This window comes from Lacerta agilis, chromosome 6 (genome assembly GCF_009819535.1).
Source record: "Lacerta agilis isolate rLacAgi1 chromosome 6, rLacAgi1.pri, whole genome shotgun sequence".
In the NCBI taxonomy this organism is placed as follows: domain Eukaryota; kingdom Metazoa; phylum Chordata; class Lepidosauria; order Squamata; family Lacertidae; genus Lacerta; species Lacerta agilis.
In genome coordinates, this window is record NC_046317.1 from 93,231,315 (window position 1) to 93,239,994 (window position 8,680).

Genomic DNA, 8,680 nt, shown 5'->3' on the forward strand with positions numbered 1-8,680 from the left:
TGGGAAAGATGGAGGGCACAAGGAGGAGAAGGGGACGACAGAGGATGAGATGGTTGGACAGTTTTCTCGAAGCTACTAACATGAGTTTGGCCAAACTGCGAGAGGCAGTGAAGGACAGGCGTGCCTGGCGTGCTCTGGTCCATGGGGTCACGAAGAGTCGGACACGACTGAACGACTGAACAGCAGCAACAACCACAACAACCTACTGAGAAGATCCATTAAAAAGCAACTGTGCCAAATGGAATTGTTGTGAAAATAAGAAATGTTTAGGTGGCTCATCAAATGTTGTCCTTGCTAAAATCCATCCCCGATTTCGGAGAAAGTCTCCCTTTAAATCAATGGTTCCCAAAGTGGGCGATGCTGCCCCCTGGAGGGCAGTGGGATTACCTAGGGGTTGATAAGTGGTAAGGGGGTCGGGGGTGGGACCAGCGGTGTAGCCCAGGATTCCCAATTCTGTACTGTGTTTATAGCCCCCTTTCTTCCTGGTCTTTTCTCGGCCGTGCTCTGGAAGCTCTGCAGACCAGCCTCCCCCAACACGATGTCCTCTACATGTCTTGGACTACAGTTCCCATCAGTCCCAACCAGTTGTAGTCCAAGATGCCTAGAGGCCATCGGATGGCGGAGGGCTTCTCTGTGCCAGATGTGCAGCCTAGCACTCAACACTTTCCTTTCCTTTCGCAGCGTCAGCCTGAACGTCTCGTCTTCCCAGATTGGCTCCTTTGATGTAAGACTCCCTTCCACCGAGTACTGCAGTGGACCCCTTGGAGAAGATTTTGGGGGAGCAGGGCGGGGTGGGTCGGGGAGAGGAAGTCCTGTCGCATGAGCAGAACTCCCAAGGTCTCTGCAGCTCACCTGGAACTTGAAAGAGAGAGAGATAGCTGAACTCGTCCAGGATTGGGGGTTTCTGAGTGCTGCAGCAGAGGTGGAGATGGCATCTGGGGCAGCCACACAAACCCTTGGGTGCTTGAGCTACAAAGGGTGAAGTCCCATCATAGAATTGTCAAGTTGGAAGGGTCCCCCCCAAGGTCATCCAGTCCAGCCCCCTGCAATGCAGGAATGAGAATCCCTGGCAGATGGCCACCCAACCTCTGCTTAGGAACCTCCAACGAAGGGGAGCTCACCACCTCCTGAGGAAGTCCATTCCACTGTCCAACAGCAATTACTGTCAGAAAGTTCTTCCTAATGTTTAGTCGGGAAATATTTGAAGTGAGCGACCCAACGGATCACATCTCTTTCTCTCACCAACTGATGATGCAGAAGTTTCTCTTTCTGTCGCAGGTTGCCGTCCTCAAAACCTGGATCACAAACCTTCTCCGAATTGGATACCTGCCTGTGATCAACGGTAAGAGAGCCGTATTTGTACCAATAAGTGTGCCGTTTCAGCAACTATTCTGCATGCCTAGCGTTGTTTCTTGGTTTTCTTCCAGGTGCCCTGGAGATAGGAATCCCACTCCCTAACCTCTTCAACCTGAACTTCGCCGCTGGGGATGTCAACATAGTTGATGTAAGATCTCAGCTGCTCATTTCTTAAAAACTGGGCTTATCGGGGGCTGAGCACCATCCTGAACAAATCTGTAACATGTTCCACAATGCGCCAGGGAACCCGCAACTTAGTGGGTTGTATTGAGTGCTACTTCTGACTCAAAGTAAACTCCATTGGGGCTAATGGATGTGAAGTTCCTTAATTCCAATGGGGTTTACTCTAACTAGGGCTCAGTTTAAAACAGTCCAGTGATTGACACATGACCTACATGTCAGGGGAGGAAGAGGGGCAGAGGAAAGCTTCTTTTCTACTGCTGGAGAGAGGAGGGAGGGTGGCTCATGATGTAAGGAGCTTCGTTGGTCTTTAATTGATGAGGTTGACTGATGGATAGCTGTCAAGTTTCGGTTTTGAAAATAAGGGATCAGCAGTCTCACCTATCCCGGGGACAGTCACATGTCAGTGGTGGGCGGAGCCAGAAGCAAAAGTGGGCGGAGCAGCAATGTAAACTCCAAGCAGGCTCGGGCTCGGAGCGGAGCAAAGAGGAGGGCAGCCATGTGCTCCGTGCGATGGAGCCCCATCGTCTTCTTGTCTGATCCCACCAAAACAGGACAGGAAGCAGCAGCTGCTCAAAGGCAGCCAGGCTCCGCACGCCAGCTAACCCTATTGGCCGGCTGAGGGGCTCGGCGGCAACGGATAGGGGCTGATGCAGGGGGAGGAATACACCCCCTGTAAGCACGGGAAACGGCTCCCACTTGCTTTGAGGGCTGAGGCTTTTCTCTCCAAGTAGGCGAGGTCTTCCCACCCAGTCCCTGGCCAGCAGGGGAGGAGCTGCTTCCATTAAAAATGGGAAATTTAAGGGAAATAAAAAATAAGGGAGAGCAGCAGGAAACTGCTTGAAATAAGGGAGAATCCCGGGGGAAACGGGATACTTGACAGCACTGGACTGATGTGATAGTAGGAGGAGAAATGTAACAGACAGGAGGGAAAGAAAATCAAAGGGATTTCAGATGCAGGAGCAAAGCATGCTTTTAATTCAATCAGGACTGATCTACCCCTTCCGGTGTTTCTGTTTCTCATTTGTCCGGTCTTAAATCCTGTTCTCCATACCTCCACAGTAGGTTTTCTTAAAATTGGTTAATTAATTGTATGCCTTTCACTGCTGCTTTCTCTTAATACTGCCATTTGTAACGGAGCTTTGACTAATACACACATATTTGTATGCTGTGTCCGAGAATATATGCCTTTTCCGCACACTTTAGAATCATAGAATCCTAGAATCCTAGAGTTGGAAGAGACCCCAAGGGCCATCCAGCCCAACCCCCTGCCAAGCAGGAAACACCATCAAAGCATTCCTGACAGATGGCTGTCAAGCCTCCGCTTAAAGACCTCCAAAGAAGGAGACTCCACCACACTCCTTGGCAGCAAATCCCACTGTCCAACAGCTCAGAACTGTCAGGAAGTTCTTCCTAATGTTTAGGTGGAATCTTCTTTCTTGTAGTTTGAATCCATTGCTCCGTGTCCGCTTCTCTGGAGCAGCAGAAAACAACCTTTCTCCCTCCTCTATATGACATCCTTTGATATATTTGAACATGGCTATCATATCACCCCTTATGCAATTTCTATTATTTTGTTGGAGAACTGCACCACGGAACTGGGGCATGTGCAAATTTAACAGGACAGCCGGTGTGTGGGCTCCCTCACGTATGGATTAGAGATGTTCCAGTTTCTCATTGAAATGCAGTCGGGATTCTTCCCCCGCCCATAACTGTGATGCTTTTCTTCTCGGCAGAACGCATTGCTGGCAAGCGTGACTCCTAAACTCCTCTAGAGTAGACGTGATCGCCCAGCTGCAGAAATGAGCTCCGAGGCAGAAGTCTCCTCCTCGCTTCTTGCTGTTCCCGGTGACGTCTTGGCCCAGGACTCTGGCTACAGAAGAGTCCTCTCTCATCCTCCTTCAGCGTCTCACTGAGCTGCAGAGCTGCCTTTGGAATGAGCTCAGCAATGTTTCCTCTAGAAATGCCTTGGCAAGAACTCTGGGCTGCTAGTGTACTGTCTGGGGTGTTTCTTGACTTCCTCGCTCAGTAAAAATACGTCACTTTCTCAGCACTTACAGCATGTCTGTGTTTTTCTTCCACTTTCAATACGCTTTGAAGACCTTCCCAAGAGTGCCTCTGGGTAACGTTTGCCGCTCTCCTCCCTGCTACAGTTTTAGCCAATCCATCCCTCCTCACCTGTAGCCCCCTAAAATATTAGTAAAGGGAGACACGGGACCGCTGCTACTTCTCCATATTAATTTTATCCCATAAAACTTACATACCACTTGATTATAGGAAAAACAACAACGCCCTAACAACACTCAAAGTGGTTTGCAAAGCAGAGCTGCTTCAAAGAGCACTTTTGCAAAGGGCTTTCAACCCCCCCACTCATCAGCAGAAGAGCAAGGACTGAATCTTGCTGGGCACAGAGGGCATAGCTAATTCAGGATCAAACGCTGTCCTCCTGACCGTCAGCTGGCATCACCGGTGATGTGGTGTGGTGTAGTGGTTAGAGTATTGGACTATTAGGACCTGGGAAACCATCGCAGCACACAGCCATTATGAGTGGTAGCAAGCCATTGATGGCTTCCATTTTAGATCCATCCAAATTAGTGGCCTTCTCCATTTTCTTCAACCTCAAACTTCCAACATTTGCTTCGTTCAGTGAAAGGGCAATTTTGTGAATGTGATGCCAGGTTCTTTAATGTTCAGTTCTGCTTGCACACACCCAACTTGTCCTAGTGTAGTGCAACGCTGAGTCAAACAAAGTTAGGGATCTCCAAAGGGACCAGTTTCTGCATGGAATTTCTTTGGGTTGCAATACCTGGTCCCTGGAAGAAACTCCCCTGTGATTTGCTCCATGGTCTCCCCCAGAGTACAGCCACCCAAGAATTAGCATTTCTTTGTCCTGACTCCAGTCTATGTGCAGATAACTGAAGTCACCTATTACTAGATCCCTTCTTCCTTTGGATGCCTCCTGGATTTCAGGACAAATGAAAGGCAGTATGTCTTCATGCAGCAGATAGTTAAACTATGGAACTCACTGCCCCAGGAGACAGTGATGGCCACCAATGCAGATGCCTTTGAAATTGGATTGGACAAATTCATGGAGGAGGAGAGGGCTATTGATGGCTGCTAGGCAATAGGGACCCAGGTGGCGCTGTGGGTTAAACCACAGAGCCTAGGGCTTGCTGATCAAAAGGTCGGCGGTTCGAATCCATGCCACGGGGTGAGCTCCCGTTGCTCGGTCCCAGCTCCTGCCCACCTAGCAGTTCGAAAGCACGCCAAAGTGCAAGTAGATAAATAGGGACCGCTCCAGCGGGAAGGTAAACGGCGTTTCCGTGCGCTGCTCTGGTTAGCCAGAAGCGGCTTTGTCATGCTGGCAACATGACCCGGAAGCTGTATGCTGGCTCCCTCGGCCAGTAACGCGAGATGAGCGCTGCAACCCCACAGTTGGACACGACTGGACCTAATGGTCAGGGGTCCCTTTACCTTTACCTTTTATGTCTTCATGCAGCAGATAGTTAAACTATGGAACTCACTGCCGCAGGAGACAGTGATGGCCACCAACGCAGATGCCTTTGAAATTGGATTGGACAAATTCATGGAGGAGGAGAGGGCTACTGATGGCTGCTAGGCAATATGGCTCTGCTCTGCCCCCCACAGTCGGAGGCAGTGATGCTTCTGAACACCAGTTGCTGGAGACCACAGGAGAGGAGAAATTTGCTCTTGCCCTTGGGTCCTCCTTGTGGGTTTCCCATAACGGGCATCTGCTCAGCCACTGAGAGAATAGGATGCTGGACTAGATGGGCCGCTGGTCTCATCCAGTAGGTTCTTCTTATGTTCATTGTCCACCTCAGATCCCCCTTAGGCATTTTGGTCAGGAGGATAAAAATATGATAACGCAGTGTTAACGGTGATGTGATGTAGCCTGTGTCGTCTTGGTGTGCTGTGGGCCACTGGCCCGTTTTGATGTGTTTTCTCTCGGAATTAAAGTCGGTATTCACCAGCCTCTCCCACAGAGCTGGGGCAAGGAGGTTTTGCAGAGGAAAGGTTCTGTAATTTCCCTCCTCTTACGTGGAGAAAACGAGCTGATGAGCTTTGAAATTGCTTTTTGTTTGGGAAGGTAATTCCACCCCACCCACAAACCCACCCACCCGCCGCAACCCCTGTTGTGTAACACTCATTTGAACAGGGAGCTAATTGCTGGGTCTTTATCTCGCCAGGGTATTAACTGTTCATTTCGCCAGGACAAGGATATCATTATGGTCTGGTGGCAGTTTGGAGCTAATCTCAGCATCTCTCTGAGAAAGGTCTTTGCAGGGACTGGAACCCAAAGCTGTCAAAACAGGGCGTCAGCTTTATCAGCGCTGGGGTACAGACTTGAGATCCTCCCTCCCAGCCTAATCTTCAGGAAAAGGCCACTCAAGTTCAAGGACAGGAAATCCCTGAAATAGAACACTTCACAGGTGCCCAGGGTGGACATCACAGTTGGGGGGGGGGAGCTTTTTCGGCTCTGAGTCTAGTTCTTTATATTGGGATTCATCCATATTATTTAATGTTTTCCAACAATTGCTCTGTGCTGATTCTATATATCGTTTCTCGCTCCCCTTATTTCTGAGCAGAAGAGGCAGCCATTCAAAGAGTCAGTTGCCTCTTGGGGAAAGCACATCTGAGGCTTAGCAGTTGTAAGAAGAGACTGCTGGATCAGGCCAATGGCCCATCTAGTCCAGCATATCCTGCTCTCACAGTGGCCAACCAGACGACTGTGGAAAACCTGCAAGCAGGATCCAAGCACAAGAGCAGCCCTCTCCCCTCTTCCAGCAACTGGGATTCAGAAGCATCGCTGCCTCCAGCTGTGGAGACAGAGTAGAACCATCCTGGCTAGGAGCCATCAATAGCTAATGAGTCTGTCTCACCCCCGTTTAAAGGTTTCTAAAGTTTGGTCAAAAAAAAAAAAAATCCTTCCGGTAGCACCTTAGAGACCAACAAAGTTTGTTCTTGGTATGAGCTTTCGTGTGCATGCACACTTCTTCAGATCTTTTAAATATCCAATCATTCAGATCTTTTAAATATCCAATATTCAGGTCTCGAAGGGGCTACCGGAAGGAATTTTTTATTTTATTTTGTTTTGACTATGGCAGACCAACACGGCTACCTACCTGTAACTAAAGATTGGTGGCCACCAATCCTGTGGGAGTGAGTTCCCTAGTTCAAAAGCACTTTCTTTCATCAGTCCCGAATTTTTCATCTTTTTTTGGTAATAACATGCAACAATATCCAGTAAGCAGCTCTTTGGGGAAAGGAAATACCTTTAACTAGCAAACTATGTGAATAGTGGGATGATGTGGTTTGTTAAGGAGAGCCAATACTCTCCAGTCATAAGGAAAGCCTGCAGGATCAGGCCAATGGGTTATCTAGTCCAGCACCCTCTTCTCCCAGTGGCCAACCAGATGCCCATTCTAGGAAACCCGCAAGCAGGATCCAAGCACAAGAGCAACACTCTCCCCTCCTGTGGCTTCCAGCAGCTGGGATTCAGAAGCATGGCTGCCTCCAACTGCGAAGGTCAGAGCCATTCCAGCTAGCAGCCCTCCATAGCCCTCTCCTCCTCCATGGGTCTGTCTCACCCCCGTTTAAAGGTTTTAAAGGTTGGTGACCACCGGCAGCAAGAATGTTATTGGCACAGAAATGGAAGCAAGAAGAATTACCGGCGATTGAAGAATGGCAGGTGAAGTTAATGGACTATGCAGAATTAGATAAGATGACAGGGAGAATTCGAAACCGACGGGACCAGGAATTCCTGAAGGATCTCATCCCTGTTTAAAGGTTTCTAAAGATTGGTGGCCACCAATCCTGTGGGAGTGAGTTCCGTGGTTCAAAAACACTTTCTTTGATCAGTCCTGAATTTTCCATCTTTTTTTGGTAATAACGTGCAACGATATCCAGTAAGCAGCTCTCTGGGGAAAGCAAAAACCTTCAACTAGCAAACTATGTGAATAGCGGGTCCTTCCATCACTGATGTGGTTTGTTAAGGAGAGTCAATACAGTTTTACCTTGGTTTTCGAACAGCTTAGTTCTCGAATGTTTTGGCTCCCGAACGTCGCAAACCTGGAAGTGACTGTTCCAGCTGGCGAAGTATTTTTGGAAGCCAAATGTCCGACAGGGCTTCCGCAGCTTCCGATTGGATGCAGGAAGCCGTGCTTTGATTTCTGAACATTTTGGAAGTCAAACAGACTTCCGGAACTGATTCCGTTCGACATCCAAGGTACGACTGTACTCTGAATATAAAGCAGGGGGGTTGGACTAGATGACCCCTGGGTCCCTTCCAACTCTGTTGTTGTTGTTGTTGTTCAGTCGTTCAGTCGTGTCCGACTCTTCGTGACCCCATGGACCAGAGCACGCCAGGCACACCTATCCTCCACCACCTCCCGCAGTTTGGCCAAACTCATGTTAGTAGCTTCGAGAACACTGTCCAGCCATCTCATCCTCTGTCGTTCCCTTCTCCTTGTGCCCTCCATCTTTCCCAACATCAGGGTCTTTTCTAGGGAGTCTTCTCTTCTAATGAGGTGGCCAAAGTACTGGAGCCTCAACTTCAGGATCTGTCCTTCTAGTGAGCACTCAGGGCTGATTTCTTTGAGAGTGGATAGGTTTGATCTTCTTGCAGTCCATGGGACTCTCAAGAGTCTCCTCCAGCACCATAATTCAAAAGCATCAATTCTTCAGCGATCAGCCTTCTTTATGGTCCAGCTCTCATTTCCGTACATTACTACTGGGAAAACTCTACCATTCCAACTCTACCATTCAATGATTCTATGACACTTGGAGCACCGGAACTGTCTTCCTAATCTCCATGATCAGCAGTGCCATCAGGGCATAAATTGGGCACAGAAGTCCAGGTCCCCACCTGGGGAATGAGTAGGAGGCCTCCAAAGACAGCAGAATAGTTGACTTACCATATTCCAAAGTAAGTGAAATAAAACTCCTGACCTTAAAAAGGGAGGAACAAGACCATTAAGTCCAAAGTCTTAAATTACCCAAATGTGTCACTGTCCACAATGAGATCTATCTAGATAAGCCCTGAAAGGCGATAACTATTTGCCTGCCCTGTTCGAAGCAGAAAGAGATTTCAGAAACGAAAATCCCTGTGGGCTGAGAAACGTTC